The sequence below is a fragment of the Aedes albopictus genome, chromosome 3, assembly GCF_035046485.1.
Source record: "Aedes albopictus strain Foshan chromosome 3, AalbF5, whole genome shotgun sequence".
Taxonomy (NCBI): Eukaryota; Metazoa; Arthropoda; class Insecta; order Diptera; family Culicidae; genus Aedes; species Aedes albopictus.
The window spans coordinates 4,554,395-4,579,044 of NC_085138.1; positions in this window are offsets into that span (position 1 = coordinate 4,554,395).

Sequence of the window (24,650 nt, forward strand, 5' to 3'; positions counted from 1 at the left end):
AGAAACAAGACCGAGACAGTGGATTTTGGAAAAATGTAATGCCAAAGGTTTGAAGTAAAAGTCATATAATCAGACTATAGCATATTATTGTTGATTAACATTGGAAAAATGTTAAAATAAGTCTGCTGTCGTAAGATAGCTCACTTTGTCAATATAGTACAACGGAGGTTGTTGCTTGTGCGCTTGTCATTGTCTTCTAAATCATAAGCATGCTGTGATTGGATGTCTGTTTGAAAAAATAGATCAATAAGATGTGTGCTTGATAATGCAATGTCATCATTCAACTGATTTGTTTAATTACTATGCTCAAAATGTAGTGGATTTTAATTGGTATACTTTGCAGTGAAAGTTTTGTTTGAATATTTATATTGTTGTGGCACTTTTAGTGGTGCACAATTGCTCTAAGTGAAGATCACTTTAAACAAGGTATGAAATGTATTAAGTAACAGTGATTTTCTCTTCTTACTGAAAAAAATCAATCATCATTTAAACCACATTTCGCATGACACTTTGAATTAAGATTTCATGTTGATCAATTTTCACTACCGTAATACTATTCTAAGACGACAGCTATACGGTGAATTAATTTTATTAAAATGGCAGGTTTTAATGACACCCACATGTGTCATGTTATGTTAAACAGTTTATAAGAACATAGTATAAAGATTAAATAATCGGGTAGTGCAAAATCTCATGGCACTTCAATTCATTCCCGGACAAACCGTCACTTTAAATGAAACAAAATAATCCTTCGATATCAAAACTTAAGTTGAAATACGATAAAGTTTCTCAAACTATCTTATCATTTGGATAAATTATTTAAAAAAATAAAATAGTGATAAATTACTTTAAAAAAATAATATAGCTTGACAGTAGTTAATGTTAATGTCACAAATGATTTACAGAAACTTATTTGGAAGTAAAATAATGTAGTACGTCAAGGGCCAATAGAAATAAATATGAAGAAAAGATCAGAACTTGTTAAACCGGAAACGCAGCGAACATTAAAGAAAGTTCAAGTCCGTTTCTTTAACAATATACAGAGATTTAGTTCGAGTGTATACTAGTATGTTTGGAGTTTATAGAAAAGATTTAAAGGGTTTCTTATGCATTTTTGAGGGTATTTTAAAATATTATCGACTTTTACAGACCAAAATTTAAGAGAAAATGACGATTAATTCAGAACCAGTGTAGAGAATTGTCAGATAAAAAAGACAAATGACAAGGAAGATGCTGCTTTTATTACATTGTCCCAATTTGTACGGATAATAACATAATCTCGAAAATGTTTGTCTATGACAAAATACGAGCTAAATCTAATCCGTAAATTTTAAATCATGAATTACCAATTATCATGAACTCTAAATCAAAATTTTTTTTTGTTGATTATATAACAATGATGCAATGCTTACCAACTCTAATCGAAAATCTCAATACAAAGCTTAGAAATGTCTAAATTCGCGGGGTACGACCTTTATTATATTCCATTCCAATTGAGACAAACCTATGCGTTGGATGGATTGTCACAACAAATGCGGATTGCCTCGTTGTCTTTAGAAAACCTTCTGAAACATTTCTATATTCGAATATAGAGAACTTCGTTATCCCAGCCTATCTGATGTTTGAAAATAAAAGAATGAAGAGGATTTCTAATCCTAGTCCATTCAAGATTGCGAAGGGTCTCTTGAAGACCAAATGAAGAAGAATAGTCTTCGTACATTTGGCATTATATTCAGTCCGCCATTTGATGTAGGAAGCGTTGTAAGCTTCAGACCATTTTCTTAAATGGCGAAGAGAGTTTCAGTCTGCATTGAAAAGACCAAATGTAGGAGACTCGTCTCAGTCCATTTGGCAGTCCAGTCTATCATGAGATGAAAGAAGTGGAACTTCACTCCATCTATGATATAGGGATATGCAAAGAAAACTATGGGTTTCGGTATGCAATAAAAAAATAAAAAACCCGATTTAATCCACCTATGGTGAACAGAACCCTTCTTACACTTATTAAAATTATTGTTGTATTATTTGTATTTAACATATTTATTTTGTGTAATTGACCAAAAGTTCTCGAAAATAAGTGGATTGGTTTCCGAAATAGCATCATGGACCATGGACTAAACTACCAGAAATGCCAGACACCTCCTAGAATCTTGTATGGAATATTTAAAAAATAGCTTATACATTCTGGAATATTGTATCTTTTGATAACTGCCAAAAGATCTTGAATTGATTAACAAATGGGTAAGAAAATCAGCGAGATACACTTTGTCTAATATCTTCTTATCAGTCGATTAAATAAGCTCCGAAGTACTTGGTATTCATGGTTATGGTGTAGAAAGGACAAAAATGATATGTTTACTAAGTTAATCAGTTTTGGAATTAGCTAGTTATTTTGGCTGTCCGATTCTTGCATTTTTTCGACAATATATAAATTCAAAGCTTTCATTTAACATATTGTTAGTTTTCATAGAATTCCTGTGTATTTGTATTTTGTTATTTATAATTTTGTTGAAAACAACAACCTGCTAGTATACACTTTGCATGAGGTCAGCATTATTGATTGAACAATAATTACCCATATACTGGTCAAAAACTCATGCAAGATAACAAGTGAATATAATAATAAAAACCCCTAATTAATCCACCTAACGGTGATGGCGCCTTCCTCGTGCCTTCGAAAACACATTTCAACAAAACTCAAGTGACATGTAGATGAATATCGCACTTTCATACGTTAAACAAAAATCCATTACATGGCACCAGAAATCATATCGTTTATGTAGCTTTGATGTTTGCGCCTATATGTCTTAAGGACATATATGAGCGAATCCAAAGATGGCCGTCACAATGACTGCCTTGCAAATACCGAACACACGGATCTCGTCATCTATACAACAAACAGAGCTGAAAAAGCAATGAGTAGCCTTGCTCACTCGTGATAAACATTGATTAGCATTTTCGGTTCCGGGCGTTTTGTGGATGACGAGATCGGTGCTCTCAAAAATTCGAGTCAAAAATGCACCTGGACGATCTCCCATTTCACCATAACAAAAAGCCGCTATCTTGAACTTTGAGCCGCAATTTTGGATTTAAGTCCGCCATCTTGACTATTCTGGATTTTATTTTTAGACTCCACATTTCTTCCCCGTACCAGATATACCCATATTGCATGGTTTTAGAGCCCAGTCCACAGTCCACAACTCGTCCCTATATCAAATAAACCCATGTGACACGGATTTAGAGCTTAAAACGTCATTAAACAGCCACCGTCTTGAATTTGGAGCCGCCATTTTGGATTTTAGATCGCCCTCTTAGAAATTGTGGTCGCCATTTTTGGACTCCGGATATCTTCCTTATACCAAATATACCCATTTTCCATAGTTTTAGAGCCTAAAACTCCATTAAACAGCCTCCATCAAGATTTGAAGCCGCCATTTAGAATTTTAGACCGCTATCTTGGATATTAAGGTTGCCATTTATGGACTTCGGACATTTTCCCCATACAAAATATACTCTTCTTGCATGGTTTTAGGGCCTAAAACTCTGTTATACATCCGCCATTTTGAGTTTAGAGCTGCCATTTTGTATTTTAGGCCGCTATCTTGGATATTCAGGTTGCCATTTTTGGACTCCGGACACCTTCCTATACAAAATATAATCATATTGCATGGTTTTATAGTCAAAAACTCCACTTTACAACCACCATCTTGAATTTGGAGCCGCCATCTTGGATATTCAGGTCATTATTTTTGGACTCCGGACATCTTGCCCATACAAAATATACTCTTATTGCATGGTTTTCGAGCCAAAAACTCCACTAAACAACCGCCATCTTGAATTTGGAGCCGCCATCTTGGATTTTAGACCGCCATACCAAATGTACCCATATTGCATGGTTTTAGGATCTGAAACTCCTTTAAACAGCCTCCATCTTGAATTTGAAGCCGCCATCTTGAATTTTAGAACGCCATCTTGAATGTTCAGGTCGCCATTTTAGGACACCGGAAATCTACCCCATACAAAATATACCCTTATTGCATGGTTAAGAGCCTAAAACTCCGTTATACAGCCGCCATATTTAATTTGGAGCCGCCATCTTGAATTTTAGACCACCATCTTGGATACTCAGATCGCCATTTATGGTCTCCAGACATCTTCCCCATACAAAATATACCCATGTTACATGGTTTTAGTGCCTAAAACTCCATTAAACAGCCGCCATCTTGAATTGGAGGCGCCATATAGGATTTTAGACCGCCATCTTGAATATTATGGTCGCCATTTTTGGACTCCAAACATCTTCCCCATACAAAATATACCCATATTGCATGGTTTAGGGCTTAAAACTCCATTATACAGCCGCCATCTTGAATTTGGAGCCGCCATTTTGGATTTTAGACCGCCATCTTGAACTTTGGACCGACATCGTAGAATTTCCGGTCTCCTGTGTTAATATCCTCACAAAATTTGTCAACCATGCTGAAGGTTACAAAAATCGCCGCAGTTTGATGTGTCGCATGATGGAGCTTGGTCGGGGACTTGGTTCAGTTTTATATGTATGTGGCCAGTTCTACCGGTGCTGGTCCGGATCACTCAAATGGCCATAACTCCGGAACGCCTCGACCGATCCGGACCATTTTCTATAGCAAACAATACGGTAAAATTCCGGTTCGATTCGAGCTATAATCCGAAAAATCGGCCAATGGGAAGTGCCTTAAAAGTGAGTGACCTTTTTGTACACAGACATACATACACACATACACACATACACACATACGCACATACAGACATCATCTCAATTCGTCGAACTGAGTTGATTGGTATATGTGACTTTGCCCTCCGAGCCTTCTATCGAAAATTCGTTTTTTGAGTGATCATATAGCCTTTCAGTACACTTTGGTGTACGAGAAAGGCAAAAAAGAATTTATTAAAATACTCTTCGTAAGATGTCTGAGTAATCAAATGTCGAATCGAAATAAAATTTCAGGGCCTTTTACAAGGATATTGTAGCTTTCATTTGGTGCTTAGAGAACCCAAATCGGTTGACAGACGGATGAGATATTTATTATGGTACCCTTGGTGACAAATCTCTCAAAAAGTTAACCAAGTACTCTTTAAAAGATATCTCGGTAACCAAATGTCCAATCCTAATGAAATTGAATAGGGTGACAAACGTGCGTGACTTTTTTTTTTGTAACGCACATACACACACACACACACACACACACACACACACACACACACACACACACACACACACACACACACACACACACACACACACACACACACACACACACAGGGGCAGCAGGGACAGGAGTCCAGGGGCTTGACGAACCCCCCCTTCTGCGAGTCGGGTGGAAGCTTGGGAGTTTTTCCTAAGCGAAAACCGTTCACACACCCGTGTGGATTACCACCTTTGGCTCTTCCTTCGGGGAGTGACCGAGCTTCTGGCTTCCAGACAGCTCAAGCGGAGGATGCCTAGGATGTGGCGGGGTTTCAACAGTGGGCTCTGTTGGATCCTCATAAAAAGCCACACATCTGCAAGCAACTCCGTACAAGCGACCTGGTACCGCTTTCAAAGTGCCTTAGCCCAAACACCCGGAGTGCCAACCGGCACATCAGGATTGATGCCAGTAACATCCTGATTATGGTATACTGGTCATCGCAAACGACAATGGACTACGGACTACGGATCGGATGACGACGATGGGCTGACATTCGTGCCATTCTGCTTCCTGAGTAAAGAAGGGTGACACCTACTTGAAACGGCGAGTGGGCTAATGGTGCGTCTGCCTCCGTCCCGGTAAAACCTTGGCAGGCCTTCGGAAACGTTCTTCACTTGTCCGTCAATTTTGATGGGTACTAGGCTCGGATGTAAAAAATTCCCGACTTACGCTGATCTGGCTCTGGACACGAACCCCATGAAGGTTCGTGTTCAACCCTCGCTTGGCCTCCCTGTTTCATAGACAACCAAGAGATCAAGAAAGCGACTACGTACAGCGGGTGGAGATAGCGGCCCGGAGGGGGGACCCAATAACATGGAAGGAGAAAACGGAAGTAATAGCGGAAAGGTGGCGAATCCGTTCGCCAGAGGAGGATTGCTGAGGTCTCCGCCTCAGCAAACAGAAGGTGCAGAACCGCGGCAAGAAGCGGCTTCACAACAAAGTGCGGTACACTCGGAGCAGCAGCAGCTGCCGACGAGTAGTGGATGGAGCGTGCCTCAACAACAGCCGAAGGTAGTTGCGGCGAAGAACTTGACGGATGACCTACACGAGTTCGTCGACAAAAAGCACAACGTGCACAAGAACATCAAGGACTTGGTGTTGAAGATTAGGAGGGCTCTCGGAGCTGCCGTGAAAGAATGGCACAGCGTGATGCAGAGAGCGGATGAGGCGGAGAGCGCATTAGCAGCGACTAAACACGATCTTGCAGCAGCTACGCAGCGGCAGCAGCAACGAGCCACGGTCGAAAATATGGAGACGCCGAAGAACCATCGGAATACTCGCTCGGAGATAAGAGGCAGAGATACGCCAGGAGAAGAGGAAGTCCCGAAGAAACAAAGAAGTGAACGGGAGCGCGCCAGCAATTGGAGAGATGATGGATGGCGCACTGTGGAGAGCCAGCAGGCGAAGAAGAAGAAGCGAAAGGAGAAGGAAGAACAGAAAAAGGAAGAAAAGAGGAAGGAACAGGAGAAGAAAGAAAATCGCCGGCCCCCTAGGCAGAGGAAGAAGGGTGATGCGCTGGTCGTCGAGGCGAAGGACAAGACGACGTACGCTGCGCTCCTCAGGAAAGTGAGGGAGGACCCGGAGCTAAAAGAGTTGGGTGAAAACGTGGTTGAGACCAGGCGCACCCAGAAAGGAGAGATGCTGTTCGAGCTCAAGAAGGATCCGGCGATTAAGAGCTCAGAGTACCGGGAGCTCATTGCGAAATCCTTAGGCAGCGAGGCCACCGTGAGAGCACTTTCACAGGAGGCAGTGCTCGAGGTCAAGGATTTGGACGAGGTCACGACTGAGGAAGAGCTGAGAGTCGCATTGACCGAGCAGTGCAACTTGGAAGTACCGGTGACAATCCGAATCAGGAGATCGTTTGCAGGTACCCAGACGGCGGCAATCCGACTACCAGTTGATGCGGCCAACAAGATTGCGGTAGCCGGCAAGATCAAGGTCGGATGGGCGGTGTGCCCGCTGCGACTGGCTCCCCGAGTCACCAAGAAAATGGAGAGGTGTTTCAGGTGCATGGAATTTGGTCACCAGTTAAGACACTGCAAGGGTCCAGATAGGTCCAAACGGTGCCGGAACTGCGGCGAAAACGGACACGTTGCTCGAGACTGCACGAAGCAACCCAAGTGCATGCTGTGCAAGTCGGAGGAAGGAAATGGCCACCGGACGGGAGGCTATAAATGCCCGGCTTACAAAAAGGCGAAGGCAGGCCAACAATGATGCAGATAACGCAAATTAATCTGAATCATTGCGACATCGCACAGCAACTGTTGTGGCAGTCGACAACAGAGACGAAGTGCGATGTTGCGATCATCGCAGAGCCGTATCGGGTTCCTCCTGAGAACGGCAATTGGGTAGCGGATATAGCAGGATTGGCAGCTATACAAGTTATGGGCAGATTCCCTATAGAGGAAGTGGTGGAAAACTCTTACGAAGGTTTCGTGATCGCCAAAGTTAACGGTGTCTTCGTATTTAGCTGCTATGCGCCTCCAAGATGGACCGAGGAGCAATACAACCGGATGTTGGATGCACTCACCGACACGCTGGTAGGACGTAGGCCAGTAGTCATCGGCGGCGATTTCAACGCCTGGGCAGTTGAGTGGGGCAGCCGGCAAACCAATGCAAGAGGATATAGTCTACTTGAAGCTCTGGCGAAGCTGGACGTAAAGCTGTGCAATGTTGGAACAGTCAGCACATTCCGCAAAGACGGTCGTGAATCCATCATCGACATTACATTTTGTAGTCCATCGTTGATGGAAGACATGGACTGGAGGGTGAGTGAGGAATACTCCCACAGCGACCACCAGGCGATCCTCTACAAGATAGGCCAGAGAGCTCCTACGTCCATACAGAGAACTAGGACTTATGAGCGGAAGTGGAACACGAAGGACTTCGACAAGGAGACTTTTATCGAGGCACTTCGGCCAAATAGCGATGCGGCAAACCTCGACCCAGGGTGGTTGACGGAAGCGCTAGCAACGGCATGTGATGCAGCAATGCCGAGGAAGATTGAACCTAGGAACGCTAGACGCCCAGCGTACTGGTGGAATGCGACGGTCAGCACCCTTCGTGCGACTTGCCTCCGAGCTAGGAGACGAGTTCAGAGGGCAAGAACTGGTGCCGATAGAGAAGAGCGCAAGGTTGCGTTCCGTGAAGCTAGAGCTGCCTTCAAACGAGCTATCAAGCAGAGCAAGGCGAACTGTTACAAGGAGCTATGCCAGGAAGCCGACGCTAACCCCTGGGGAAATGCCTACCGCATCATAATGGCAAAGCTGAAGGGCCCAATGACGCCAGTAGAAATGTGCCCAGACAAACTGAAGGTTATCGTGGAGGGTTTGTTTCCAAAACACGATACAACAACGTGGCCACCTACGCCGTATAGCGAGGGCGATGCGGAATTTGACGTAAACCGACTGGTCTCCAACGACGAGCTCGTTGCCGTGGCGAAAGCATTGAAGGTGAAGAAGGCTCCCGGTCCGGATGGAATCCCCAACGTGGCGTTGAAAGCAGCGATCCTGGAGTATCCCGATATGTTCAGGTCAGTGTTGCAGAAATGCCTGGAGGAAGGCATCTTTCCGGATATATGGAAGGTCCAAAAACTAGTGCTGCTGCCAAAACCAGGAAAGCAGCCGGGAGATCCAGCATCGTACAGGCCGATCTGTCTGTTGGATACGCTCGGAAAACTTCTGGAGAGGATTATCCTTAACAGGCTGACCGAGTATGCCGAAAGTGTGAGAGGGCTGTCCACGATGCAGTTCGGCTTCCGCAAGGGAAAATCGACGGTTGACGCAATTCGGACCGTCGTTGATATGGCGGAAAGGGCATCCTTACAAAAGCGGAGAGGAGATCGCTACTGCGCCGTGGTAACGATAGACGTTAAAAACGCGTTTAACAGCGCCAGTTGGGAAGCTATCGCCGTAGCCCTGCATAATATGCGGGTCCCCGACTATCTGTGTAGGATTATAAGAAACTACTTCCAGAATAGAGTCCTTGTGTACGAAACCAACGTAGGGCAGAAGTCGTTTAGAGTGACAGCAGGTGTTCCACAGGGATCAATACTTGGCCCAACGCTCTGGAACGCAATGTACAACGGCGTGTTAACACTGAAGCTTCCGGCAGGTGTCATTATCGTGGGGTTCGCAGACGACGTTGTCTTAGCGGTATCTGGCGAATCAATCGATGAAGTCGAAGTGCTGGTATCGGAGGCAATCGACACAGTCGAACGATGGATGAATGGAGTGAAGCTGCAGATAGCCCATCACAAGACAGAAGTGCTCGTAGTCAGTAACCGCAAAGCAGTGCAAAGCTTGGAGATCACGATCGGAGAGGAGATATTTTCATCGCAGCGCGCTTTGAAGCACCTGGGCGTGATGGTCGACGACCGCTTAAACTTTAACGCGCACGTTGACTACGCCTGCGAAAAGGCGGCGAAGGCGGTTAACACAGTAGCGAGGATTATGCCAAACGCGGGCGGTCCAAGAAGCAGTAAGAGGCGCCTCTTGGCAAATGTTGCAACCTCAATACTTAGGTATGGAGTGCCAGCCTGGGCTCCGGCGCTAAAAACGAAGAGAAACCGTGGAAAGCTGGGCAGTGTGTTCCGGCTCATGGCTATGAGAGTCGCGAGTGCGTACAGAACAATCTCTTCGGAGGCTGTATGCGTTATCGCTGGGATGATGCCCATCTGCATTACCCTAGAGGAAGACGTCGAGTGCTATCGGCGGAGTAACGCAAGGAACACGAGAGCAGCTGCTAGAATGGACTCGCTGGTGAAGTGGCAACATGTGTGGGACAATGCGGCGAACGGAAGGTGGACCCACCGATTGATTCCAAATGTGTCGACGTGGGTGAACAGGAAGCATGGGGAGGTGAACTTCCATCTGACGCAGTTTCTGTCCGGGCATGGCTGTTTCCGGAAGTACCTGTTTCGATTCGGTCACGCGTCTTCCCCTCTGTGTCCGGAGTGTGTGAACGTGGAGGAAACACCGGCGCACGTCGTCTTTGAATGCACTAGGTTCTCGGAGATGCGCAGGGATATGCGCGGCCTGACGGTCGACAACATTGCCGAGGAGATGTGTCGCCACGAAGACACGTGGAACGCTGTCGACAGAGCAGTAACGGGGATGCTGTCCGCGCTGCAGAGGAAGTGGCGAGAAGACCAAAGAGTATTGGGTCGCGATCGGAGTAGGCTTGATCCACCGCCGGGGACTTGACCGAGTCGTCCGTTGCGTAGTACCGGTTATAGGTCGTCGGGGCGCCGGTGAACCGGAAGTCTACCACCAACCGGAATCGCCGGGCCGACTTCGGCACCTTACTGGTCGGGATGAAAACATCGGTGTCGAGAGAACTTCCACCGTCGGGGTCTTTCTCTGTCGGAGTAGGCTAGGTCCGTCCACCGCCGGGGACTAGACCGAGTAGACCGCGAAAAAGCACCGGTGCTTGGTCGTCAGGGCGCCTGTGAACCGGAAGCCAGTCTCCAACCGGAATCGCAGGACCGACCTTGGCACCAGCCTGGGAAGTATCGGTAACGGAAGAAGTTTCAGTGTCGAGCAACTCTTCGTCGGATAGGGTAGATCCACCGTCGGGGACTATCCGAGTCGTGCACGAAAAGCCGGAGTGCTAAATGGCACACGGACGGCAATAGAATAACAAATTTGGTGTATGTTTGTACTAACTGTGTCGCTGAATGGCGATAGGTTAGATACCAACACTAGACCGATTAGAATAATAAATTTTGAAGCGACAAAATGTGCATGAGCACAGAAAAAGAAGAGCGCATGAGCGCATTGCCCCCCCCTGAAGCAGTCGCATCAGTGGTACCAGGGGGATCGAGGCAAGTAGCAGAGTTTTTCCATTCGGTTTTCTCTGCTGAGGGAGGTAGGGAGGAAAAAAAAACACACACACACACACACACACACACACACACACACACACACACACACACACACACACACACACACACACACACACACACACACACACACACACACACACACACACACACACACACACACACACACACACACACACACACACACACACACACACACTTGTAACCGAGGGAAGCTGAACAGAGTGTTCCGACTAATGGCCATGCGGGTCGCAAGCGCCTATCGTACGATTTCATCGGAGGCAGTATGCGTTATCGCTGGGATGATGCCCATTTGCATTACCCTGGCCGAGGACGTGGAATGCTATCAGCGAAGGAATACAAGGAACGTGCAGAGCATCGTTAGAACGGATTCGTTGTCTAAGTGGCAGCAAGAGTGGGACAATGCGGGAAATGGAAGGTGGACCCATCGGCTCATCCCGAATGTATCTGAGTGGGTGAACAGGAAGCATGGAGAGGTGAACTTTCATCTGACGCAGTTCCTGTCCGGGCACGGCTGCTTTCGGAAATATCCGCATCGGTTTGGTCACGCACCTTCGCCTCTCTGTCCAGAGTGCGGAAACGAAGAAGAGACACCAGAACACGTCGTCTTCGAATGTCCCAGATTCGACGAAGCGCGCAGGGATTTGCCTGGTATGACAGCTGACAATGTCGTCCGCGAAATGTGCCGCGAAGAAGAGAAATGGAACGCTGTCGACCGCGTAGTAAGGCGAATACTGTCCGAGCTGCAAAGGAAATGGCGTGAAGACCAGAGGATCTCTGACCGCGATCGGAGTAGGCTTGATCCACCGTCGGGGACAAGACCGAGTAGACCGTGACGTAGTACTGGTTTGTGGTCGTCGGGGCGCCAGTGAACCGGAAGCCAACCTCCAACCGGAATGGCTGGGTCGACCTCGGCACCTGGCCGGTCGTGATTGAACTGCGCGTTCGGGAGAACTTCCGTCGCCGGGGATTTTCTCCGTCGGAGTAGGCTAGGTCCACCGCCGGGGACTAGACAGAGTAGGCCGTGAAAAGCACCGGAGAACGGTCGTTGGGGCGCCTTTGAACCGGAAGCCAGTCTCCAACCGGAATCTCAGGACTGACCTTGACGCCGACCCGGGAAGATCGGTTCGGAAGAACTTCCATCGCCGGGGAACTCTTCGTCGGAGTAGGATGGGTCCACCGCCGGGGGCTATCCGAGTAGCGAGCGACCGTGGTGAACTGATAGTTTTGGACTAACAGGAGCCGAAGTAAGTCGCTTAAGGCTCAAGCATCCGTCATCATTTTTCGGAAAATAAAAAGCAGTTTTCTCGCTGTAAATCAAAACATCGATCATGAAAATATATTCACTGCATTCTATTCCTCATGTGGAGTACAGTGAATATATTTTCATAGCAAAGACTTTTGTTTTGAACGAAAAAACTGCTTTCAAAGAGGCTTCACCGCGAACGGACGCTCTACTTGTCAAGTTTTTTTCTCGCGCTCCCGTTCTGTGTGATTTAGAAAAAAAAATAACTGGTGCTATGCCTTCCGGAAATAGAACGCGTGTGATTCACGATCTGCGTAGTTTATTGCCTGTAACGGTGCAATTGTAAAGTTGTAAAAGTTGTGAAGTTGTGAAAGTTGTGAATTTATATACCGGATGTTTGATTTGACCGGCGAGAGGTGGTAACGTGAATTGCCCACTGACGAAGCGGCAGGAGTGAATAAGTGGTAGCAATTGGAATTTAGAAGAAGGTGGTGCCTAAGAAGATTTTACACTGAAGAGATTCGCATTAAGATTTGGTGCTTATTTTATGAGAGTAGGAAAAGCGTCGTTAAAAAATTGCAGTTGCGATTATGGAAGAATTGCATCGCGAAATTAGCAAACAGGCATTGGTGTGCACACTTTATATTAGTTACAGTTACAAGTTGTGAATGCCGTGAGTGATAAAACGATAGAGTCAAGGCCCTAATTAGAATCAATATGGTGAGATCTTTCTGATATGTTTTTCTGTTTATACTCGTTCAGTAACATCAACATATTACGGGTAACTGTTTATTTAGGGAGGGCTGGATACCATAACTTTTTTTCTCGTTCCAGAGAGCGGGTAAAGGCGCTTAAGCCTTGGCTTGAGGGCCAGGGCATACGGGGGAAATACCGTTGCTCCATCCCAGGATTCCAGAGGACATGGAGTGACATTGTCATTCTTAGCAAAGTCACTCCCAACGAAGCGGCATATTATACTCACTTATATCAAAACGGTTGGTACGAGATGTCCCCGTTTACTGATTCCAAAAACAATAAAAACGCTGCACAGTAGGCCTGGCCGCTTTAATGCTTGTAATGCATCTCTGATGCACTGCAACCATTAATAATGACAAGAAAAATGATAGGAGTAGTCGATCTTATCATTTTCCAGGATTCTTTCAATGAATGGCTGTGTATGTGTAGACTAGACTAGACTAGACTAGACTAGACTAGACTAGAACGAAAAAACTGCTTTCAAACATTTGATGATGACGATGATTTCAATGACGAATTGTTCAACGTTAATGGCGAAAAAACGTAGAAGATTAACAAATTGCAAATTAACAAATTAACAAATTGTAATGTGCACTGACTGGAGTTGAAGTGTCGCTGAATGGCGACAAAAATAGGAAAATAACAAATTCACTAACATGAGCTAAATGGCTCAGCACGACGCATGTTGCACGCTGATCGGTGAAACGCTAGAAATTAAACAAATTAATAGCAAGAGCTAAATGGCTCAGCATGAAGGTAGCGAAAGAGCTTAGGAAACTATAACAACAAAAGCGTAGAATAACAAATTGGTGATGGTGCACAAGGCACAAAACGCCTCCCCTCCGAAGAAATACTGCATGGTGGTACCGGAGGGGAATTTAAGGTGGAGGTGAACTAGGAGAGTGTTTTTAGTGGGTAGGCGCACATTCGAATCCCACACAGCGTCTTTAGAAGATTTTTGGACTCCTAGAAAAAAAAAAACACACACACACACACACACACACACACACACACACACACACACACACACACACACACACACACACACACAGACATTTGCTCAGTTCGTCGAGCAGAGTTCATTGGTATATGATACTCGGCCCTCCGGGCCTCTATTCTATATTCTATTCTAGCTCTTGCACAGCCAGTATTGAAAAGCATCCTGGAAATACCAAAATTTCTTCTGATATTTTCTTGTCAGCATTAATATTTACAGCATATCAACAATGATGTGATACAAATATTAATTCGGCCAGGCCCACTGTGCAGACTAATGGGGTTGAAGATAATTCAAAAAATCACGGCAATCAGATGATCCACTTATGAATGATATGATTAACGTGAGTTTTTGAATTTGATGGTAGAAGAAACGGGGACAACCGTACCAACCGTTTCGTTTTTATAGGTAAAAGGGATAGACAGATTCGTTGGGAGTGGCGTTGCTAAGAAGATTAATACACACTCCATCGCTGATGTTGCTTTCCTTGGGATGGGATGGGATACAGGTATTTGGTCTGTGTCCTGCCTCTAAAGGCTAGGTTTAAGCGCCTTTACTCGCTCTCTGAAATGAAACAAAGAAACAATCGTCCAACAAAAATGTGCTAGTGTAAGCACAACTTCAACAAACACATAGAATATAACAAAAAGAAAAAAAAACAATAATTAGAAAGATCTCACCAGATTCGAAACAGTCATTAGATCCATGGTACAGATATGACTTTCACGATCCTAATCACAGCAGGCCTGATGTTTTATGAGTTCCCGTCTGTATCTCCTATGACAACCTACCAAACATTGCAGCCAGTTTCCATGGTAACACAAGCCATATTCCAGCTGCTGTCGGTTTCTTCAGCACAATACGTTTATTCAATTTACGGTTATTAGAAGGATGTCAAATGACACATTTAAGTACAATATAGGCATCTGAACTCAATTTTCAAAAGTTGCCTGGCGATTTCAACACCAACTCAATTAGAAATCATCACTATTCAGGCCTCCCTCAGACCCTGCCAGCCAAATAATCGCGATCTTCTCAAATGGAAGCACTACGCTGGAAACCTTTCGTGACACGTGCCGAGACCTCACCAACGACGAGCTTCCGAACACGAAACAAAAACTGACCAAACCTTATCCGGCACCTTAGCGCAGCACCGACTCAATCACCGGTGTAAAAACAAGCACACGATTTACTTAAAAAAAAAAAACTACCATCGTACGGAAAATGTTCCAGGGATCCACTTTTCACTCGCGGAAGCACTGTCCCGGTGGCGTTGTACTGGAAGTTTTACTAGAGGAATCTGAGACTCGGCCCTCCGGGCCTCGGATCGAAAGTCGGTTTTTTGAGCGATAATTATACCCTTCTTATGGGTGTAAGAAGGGTAAAACATTCTTCCATTCTTCCACAAGATGCAGGAAGATAGTTGATCATCAAACCACCTTTTAATGTGGTACAAGACATTTGCTCGGTTTTAAAATAACATATTTTTTTAAGTCTCGTTTAGGAATAACAACCATTTTCACATTGGACATAAATACTGGACCGGTATGGATTCAAGATTGTATATCAATGGTAGGAACTTGATAATCTACACAAAATTACAAATGGGAATTACTCAAACTATTGAGGTAAGAAAGCCGTCCTACTGGTAAAACAAGAAAGAAAGCTAAGTATTTATTAGTAAACGGAGATTGTTATTCTAATATTGTTTTACTATATTTAGATTCACTTGCTCGTTGTTCTAATAGACTGATGCTGCTGAAGGACCAGAGGACCCCAAATTATCAAATATTGGATGGAGAGTTGTAGCGAAGCCATTCATAGATGAAGGAAAACAATTTATTGTGATAATTGAAAGGACTTATATTGCGACATTTGCACCCATTTAGACTCGGTCGAAATTCATTATCATCACAGTCGAATGTCGCACACGACTTCGCAGCGGCTGGCATACACAAGTTCCGTTGAGTTCATCACAGGGGCATCGTATGCACAACAGGTAAACAAAATCAGTTTGCAGTGGTTTTCGACTGGTAGATTCTGATACTCGGAGTTTTCGGCTAACCTCTTTTCGAGGATGGAAAAATTTTCAACTAGGTTTTCAAACAGTTTTATGGCTATTCTTAATGTGGTTTGCAAAACCTCTCCGTGAGTGGTCCACTTAGCCGGAAGATGCTCTTAAAGAGGTTATCAAGAGGTTTTGATGTATAAATCAGTTTCATTGCAAGTTTTATGAAATTGGTCATGAAGATCTCTTATAGAGCCGAACAAAACTTAAAATGTTACTTGGGTCCGGTAATACTTCCTCCTCCCAAATCTTGGTAATGACCCAGTGTAGTGCTCTCACCAGTGCTTCTCCACCGTATTTTAGAAGCTCGCTTGGTAGTTGATCTGCTCCAGCGGCTTTGTTGTTTTTCAACCGGCCAACCTCCTCCTCAATCTCTTGGAGGTCAGGGGCCGGAAGTATTTCGTCCTGTGCACATACTCCTAGATCTGTTACCACGCTACCTTCGGTACTTGCAACGTCGCCATTGAGGTGCTCATCGTAATGCTGCCGCCACCTCTCGACCACCTCACGATCGCTCGTGAGAATATTCCCGTGATTATCTCGGCACATGTCGACTTGTGGCACAAAGCCTCTACGCGAGCGGTTCAGCTTCTCGTAGAACTTTCGTGTGTCCTTAGCGCGGTACAGCTCTTCCTTCGCTTCGCGATCTCGTTCTTCCTGCTGGCGCTTCTTCATCCGGAAGACTGAGTTCTGCCTGAACTCCCTGTCCTGCCTCACTGTTACCGATCCATGACAACAACGGCAACACAGACACCCGAGGTTTACTTGTGAATAAAAAAAGTGACTACTGATGTTCCTGGACCGACCGGGAATTTAACCTTAACACCTTTGTGGCTATATGCAAAGCATGCATAATTGTTTGAACCACCACATAGTGAAAGAGAGAAAGAAATATGCTTTAAAAACCTGATCTTCGTTGTCCCATTTCCATGTTCATCTGTGTCAAGCTACGCCACGGTCATCATGTTCAGTTTTATGCTTCAACGAGCTGGAAAAACATCAGCGGAATGATTAAAAAAAAAATCCTCCACACGACTTGTCGGAAGCTGACTCACTAATGGCAACTTGTATCAGCAGCGTGATTAATTTGCTGCAAGGCACTACTGCCGAACCATGAAAAAGGTGAAAGTACTCAGACTTATTATGCGGAAATGTTTTGCAGCGTAGTTTGCGCATCTAGGAAGTGGTGCCAAGTTGAGGAATGCAAGAACCAAAACGTTGATTGGCAAATGTTGGTATTTTTAGTTTTATTTCCATTCCCGTAAAGGGTAGTGTAGGGATTGAGAGGGATACTGAGAAAGTGAGAAACAGGGCATATAGCATTGGCAGCGGCAAAGCGCTTTCAGAAAAACAAAGCAAACGGTGAAAATGAAAAGATGCTTCAGTCTTGTAAAGTAAATTGAACGAGAGAGTTGTGCAGCTCTCAGCTCTGCTAAACGCGGGTCAGAATCGGAGGAATCGGCTGCTCCAGGTGTGTCAGTCCCTTCCTCCGGACACTACAGGTAGTAATTCAGGTTTAGCCATTTTTTGTTCACACGCCATCATTATTTCTAATTCTAACAAACTGACCCAATATAATAAGGGTGTTGATGGAAAAGGATCCTCGCAGGACAGGTATTGTAAAACAACAAAACCTATATCACCTTCACCGTGTGCTACAGATGTACTGTACGCTTTTTGTGTTAACCCTTGTTAGATGCAGACAGGTGGAACGATGACTTGTGCGCCTAGGAAAATTGATTCGTTTCAGACTCGTGGAAGTTGGTTAGACCAGAGAATGAATTTTGAATGCAATCAAAAGGTAATGCAACTTTGACAGAATGAGTGATAAAAATCCCCTTATTAATCCACCTAGCGGAGATGGCGCCTTTCTCGTGCCTTCGAATACCCATTTGAACAAAACTCTAGTGACATGTTGATGAACATCGCACTTACGTTTAACAAAAATCCATTTCCTGGCGCCAGAAACCATATCGTACATCTGGCTTCTGATGTTTGAGCCTTGAACTCTTTGGAATTCCCAGACTCCAGACAGGACTCTAGACTTCTCACTTATACCAAATATTACCATATGGCATGGTTTTAGAGCCAAAAAACTCCATCAAACAGACGCCATCTTGAATTTCGAGCCGCCATCTCGATTTTTGGGCCGACATCGTGAAGTTTCTGGTCTCCAGTGTTGATTTCCGCACACAATTCGTCAACCATGCTAAAGGTTACAAAAATCGCCGCAGTTGGATGTGTGACAGGTTCTACCGGTGCTGGTCCGGATCACTGAAATTGCCATAACTCCGGAACGCCTTGACCGATCCGGACCATTTTTAATAGCAACCAATGCGGTAAAATTCCGGTTCGATTCGAGCTAAAGTTCGTAAAATCGGCCAATGGGAAGTGCCTTAAAAGTGGGTGAACTTATTTTGCGCACAGACATACATACATACACACATACAGACATCATCTCAATTCGTTGAACTGAGTTGATTGGTAATTGCGACTTGATTCTCTTGATACTCTTTTTGAGTGAACATATAGCCTTTCCAGTACACTTAGTGTACGAGAAAGGCAAAAAGGTGTTTAGTGTTAACAACACAATGCTTAAAATATTTATTCTGGAGAATTTCTTAAATTTATCCGTATCGAACTTAACTGCATCTCACCATCAATCTTCATCTTCTACTTGTTTGGATCTTCTGTGTTTGGTAAGAAGGATACCAACGCGTTTCCAAAGTGCTCGATTTAGGAATTTCAAATGGAATAGTTTGCTTGAAACTATTCCATTAGAAAGTTAGGAGTTTCCATTCTAGCCCTTCGCTTCGGATTTGTTCAACGTTGCTCTGAAAAGGATAAGTTTACTGATTTCAAGTTGAGCGTAGTGTGCTCGGAACCATTCATTATTCGGATTGTCTTTTCCATGATTTGGTGCAAGAAAATGTGTAGCTCGGATAACGAGAAGCACTCTCGCTCAACTATTCAAATTGGTTGATTTAGTAATGAAGACACAGTAAAATGTGATCGAGAGTCATGCTGTGGGAAGCGTAAACAATGAAAAATCGAATTGAGGCTGGTGAATATGTTAGTAAGGAAGAATGTACTCATTCTCCGATAGATCATTTCGAAAAGCTGAGCTACAATTCAAAATTAGCAACCAACCATGTGAGAAAAAGCTACATTGCGTGCTGTGGCGTAACCATGCATACCATAGTCCGCACTATCCACCAGCAGCGAGAAGAGAACGAATTTTCCAATCTGACTGAAAGATGCTCGTTTGGGGTAAAATGTTTGTTGGACGAAAGCTAGAATGTTTGCGCGAATCTCATGCTGCTTCATTATACAAATTAGCTCCAGCATCATTGGTGCTTCCCGGAAGGGGAGGGATTATTTTGAAATAAGTTTGGCATGCAAATGTATGGTTCAATACTTTCTTTGAGTGCATTGTGAATAATCTAGGGTCTATTTCTATGTGTATCGATATCCATTGAGGGATTATCCATCACATTGAGGCATCTAAGATGTTTTCTAGACTGTGTGTAGGGGTCAGGGTTGTAAAATGTCACGGAAATGTTATGAAAAAAAAATGTCATGACATTTTCCAATTCTACCGTTTCTAATGCGAATTTTCATCCGTGAACACAAACCTTCAATAATGTTGATCAGTTCTAGTGAAATATTGTCGATGAACATTTCTTGCTGTGGGCAGTGAAATAAGCAAATAATCAAATGACATTCTGTGACATTTTACATCCTTGGTAGGGGTTGACAGTAATTAAATAACGAATTCAAAATCCACAAGGAAGTTTTCTTGACAAAACTTCTTGTCGGTTCGTAGTTTTTTTTAGATCAGATATTGGTAGAGTTTGATTTTCTGATGGAAAATGAATTTATACTTCAAAGTGTTTTCACATGGAATTATTAAAAAAAATTGATAGAAATTCCTAGTAAATTTTGAGAAGTTCGTCTTGCGACAATCTGTTGTTTTTCCATTAAAAAAAAAACTATCGGAAAATTTTCTGTGAGATTTTCTTTTTTCGTAAAATTGCAAGAGAGGAGCCTGAGGAAATCTTGCTTGAAGAACCCCTTGTTAGTATTTTTTCGAAATTTAATCCGAAACTTTCAGAAAAATACTATCTCGGAAATGCTGAATTGATCATTAAAGGACCTCTTTAACGAAGATGTTCTAGAAAGTATTACTGAAAAACGATATTTTGTGTTGCATGAAAAATTCCTGAATTGGTCTGGTTGACTTTTGGGAAAATATCAACAGAAATCTTAGACCTCCGTTTTATTCTAGTTGGAATTTCAAATTTTGGAAAACTAGGAGTTAATTAGCCTTTTAAAGATTTACACCTTCTTTTATCGAAAAACATACTTGGCTTAAAAGCCTAGATGCTCATATCTTCTCTTATTCCTCTGCCCGAATAAAAAATACAGTAGAAAAACCGAACGTTGTATTGTAACAGTACTAAATAGTAACCATATTTTTACAATAGGCACCACTGTAAAAATAAAAATACAAAAACAATAAGATGTAATGTAGACACCATACCGTGAATTGTAAATAAGATTTTTACAATATATTATACAGGTTGTTAAGAATCGTAACAATATAAAAAAATATTTTTCTCCATATATATTTTTTTGCAAAACCATACATTTTATTGTTAATGAACTGTTCAAAATACTGATACGTGGGTTTAAATATACCGTACATTGTATGGTACATGAATGATTTCAAACAATAAAATGTACCGTAAATAAATTGTTTTTAATTGTAATTTCACTACTGGTTATACATTTAATCAAATGGTTTTGGAATGGTTCTCTTATGTTATGTTGTATTGTTTTACATTACATAAACCATATATTGTTATATTCAGGCTTATTCTGCGCGGCGTTTGAGGTGAGACGGACGGATTCGTCTCACGTGACGTGAGACGACTAATGTAAATCAAATGGGGCGTGTCGACTTTTGTCACCTCATTCGACTCGTCTCACCTCACACGCCGCGCAGAATAAGCCTGATTATCTTGTCATTTTCCTCCTGTTAATGGCATCTTAGGCTTACTACCTCTTACTTACTAACCTCTGCTGCTATTTGTGTTAGTGAGATCGTAGAAACGTCAAACTTCCGCCTGCTAATTGGCTGCGACGACTCTGGCGACGGTTTCATCCGCGACGGATTCAAATCGTCGCGTTTGATAAGGGGGGAAACCGTCAATATTAGAGTGCTTTTTGGGAATTCTCCAGAGCGTTTTGGATAACCCTTCATATATAGGATCGCCCACGTCTAAGTCTGAGTAGTCTCTGATTGCATTAACAGTTGAAGCTTAGGCTCCCATGCCCCACCAGCCAGATAACCGGGTTTTGCAAACTAAGTATTATTTGTGGCAACACTTTGAGCGGCATGATGGAACTACAGTGAGGATTCGCTCGTTGGGTCAAGACTGCGTCCCGATTAGCGAATCGTGTTCGTTCGTTGGAGCAACTGACAATTGATCAAAATGCTCTAGACACAGGCAAGTGACGAGAAATACGTCACGAAACACTCACATACTTGCACAAACGTTCTGTATATAGGAGCTGCGGTGTGACGGCGGTTAGACGTCAAACTCGTTTTGACATTGATTTTGACATTGACAGTGCTTTTTAGGTGGGGTTTGCCCCAACCAGCGAACATTCAACCATCGAGACAGCCCATCTAACGAGCCGCCAACGAACGAATCGGGACTGTATGCCGAGCGCGCTAAGTGTTATTAGACCACTAATGTAGTTGCATGAAGTGGGTGACGAGGTACATAAGTATCATTACAGCGTGCTTAACCATTATTGCAATATTGAGGCACCAGTTTGACTAAAATTTAAAAAAAAACATAACTCATGAGAAAACTGTCAAGTTCGATTCAAATATAAGTTAGGTTAAAAAGCGATCCCGCAGACGATCCTATATTAGAAGTCATTTCAGTGTTCAAAGATAAAGTTTGTCAATCGCCTTTGATTCGATTGTGGTCGAAGGCAAGTTCACATGAGAGAAGAGGAGAAAACTCCCCTATGCAAATACAGAAAGAATAGCGTTGAACTCATCAACTGATTTACGGTAATCTGACCTGCATCTTTCCGGGTTGGCCTACATTCGTATTTCTCTCATCGCACTACCGTCTACCCTCGTTGGTTTGACTGCATCTAATCTAAACACTTTTTAATTTGACCCCCTCTAATCTACACATCGTTCAAACTAAAAACTGTTCAAACGTCATTCTGCTCATGGAACGGGATGAAACGGAACGCAGAATCAAAACAAAACAGCAAAAAGGGTTACCATTAGTGTGTTTTTCGATGCCCACAGGGTTACTAGAAGTTAAAATTAAAAAACCTAGCCCGCCATATCTCTTGGACCCCTTCTTGGACCTGCAGTTCTTAGGACATCTGTTTAACAACGATTTAAACATGTTACCTACCTTGATACCTTGTTGGCTACAAAGTAACTTTACTCCAACGCCGAGCGTATAGTAGAGCACCATCTTCGTCGGTCTTGGGCGATGTTCCTCCAGTTTCCCCGAACGTGTAGGGATCGTAGATCTTCTTCAACCGCGTGCAGCCAGCGAGTTCGCGGCCGCCCACGAAGTCGCCTACCTCTACCGGGTTCTCTGCTGAATATTGTTTTCGCTATTCTTTCTTCCGACATTCGCACTACGTGTCCAGCCCACTGAAGTCTGCCGTATTTTATACGTTTCACAATATTCGCATCTTCGTACACTTGGTACAACTCGTGATTCATGCGTCTGCGCCACACTCCATTTTCTTGTTTCCCACCGAGAATTGTCCGCAGCACTTTGCGCTCAAAAACTCCAAAAGCTTTTTGGTCTACCTCCTTTAACATCCACGCTTCGTGACCGTAGAGGGCAACCGGAAGAATCAGCGTCTTATACAGAGCAAATTTTGTTTGCGTTTGCAAGTTACGGGACCTAAGCTGGCTACGCAATCCGTAAAAGGCCCTATTCGCAGCTGCAATACGCCTTTTCACTTCACGGGAAACATCATTGTCACATGTCACAAGTGTTCCAAGATAAACAAATTCTTAAACAACTTCAAACACTTCCCCATCAATCACTACCTCAGCACTAACACCACTAGGCCTGCTTCTGTCTCTACCCGCTATCATGTACTTCGTCTTGGTAGAGTTAATCGTCAAGCCTATCCTTGCTGTCTCTCTCTTCAGAGGAGCATAAGCTTCCTCCACTGCCCTACGATCGATGCCGATGAGATCAATATCGTCCGCAAAACCGAGGAGCATGTGCGACCGTGTGATGATAGAGCCATTCCTCTGCACGCCTGACCTCCTAATCGCTCCTTCGAGTGCAATGTTGAACAATAAATTTGAAAGAGCATCCCCCTGCTTCAATCCATCCAAGGTCACAAACGACGTAGACACTTCGTCCGCGATCCGAATACTTGATTTTGATCCATCCAGCGTTGCGCGTATCAGCCTAATTAGTTTCGCCGGAAAACCATGATCTGACATTATCTGCCAAAGCTCATTTCTTTTCACTGAATCGTACGCTGCTTTAAAATCAATGAACAGATGGTGAGTCTGCAAGTTATATTCCCGAAATTTATCTAGGATCATCCGGAGGGTAAACATTTGATCCGTCGTTGATCGGCCCTCACGAAAACCAGCCTGGTATTCGCCGCCGAAGGACTCCTTAAGAGGTCGCAGTCTGTTGAACAGGACAGTATCTTATACGCCGAATTTAAAAGGGTAATCCCTCTGTAATTGGCACACTCCAGTCTGTGCCCTTTCTTGTAGATTGGGCATATGAGGCCATCCAACCAACTGGTGGGCAATTCTTCATCCTCCCAAATCTTTATAATAATCTGATGGATTGATTGATGTAGCTGCTCACTTCCGTGCTTAAGAAGTTCGACCGGGATCTCGTCCTTCCCAGCAGCCTTGCTGCTTTTCAGCTCCTTAAGGGCCTTTTTAACTTCATCCAGTGTTGGTGGTTCCACTGCTTGACTGTCATCCATTATGTTAATCCTGTATCTGGGTGCTCTTTCGCTGCTACCATTCAACAACTCTTCGAAGTGTTCCTTCCACCTGGCTGCCACCATTGTTTTGTCTGTCAGCAAATTTCCTTCCCGGTCGTTGCACATGGCGGGCACTGGCGCAGTCTTGTGCCGCGCGCCATTGACAGTTGCATAAAACCTCCGCATATCGTTCCTATCCATACTTTCCTGCGCTTCAGCAATAACACTCTCTTCGTGTTGCCGTTTTTTTTTTCTGCGGTGGATTCGTTTCTCTTCTGCTTTTGCCACCCTGTACCGCTCCCTGTTCTGTCGGGTACTGGCCACTAGCACTCGATTTCTGGCGGCATTCTTTTCGTTCGTCACTCGTTGGCAGTCCTCGTCAAACCAACCATTACGTTGGCGTCACTGAGCGGTACCAATCACCTCTTTCGCTGTTGTTGTCACTGCTTCATGGATAATTCCCCAGATCC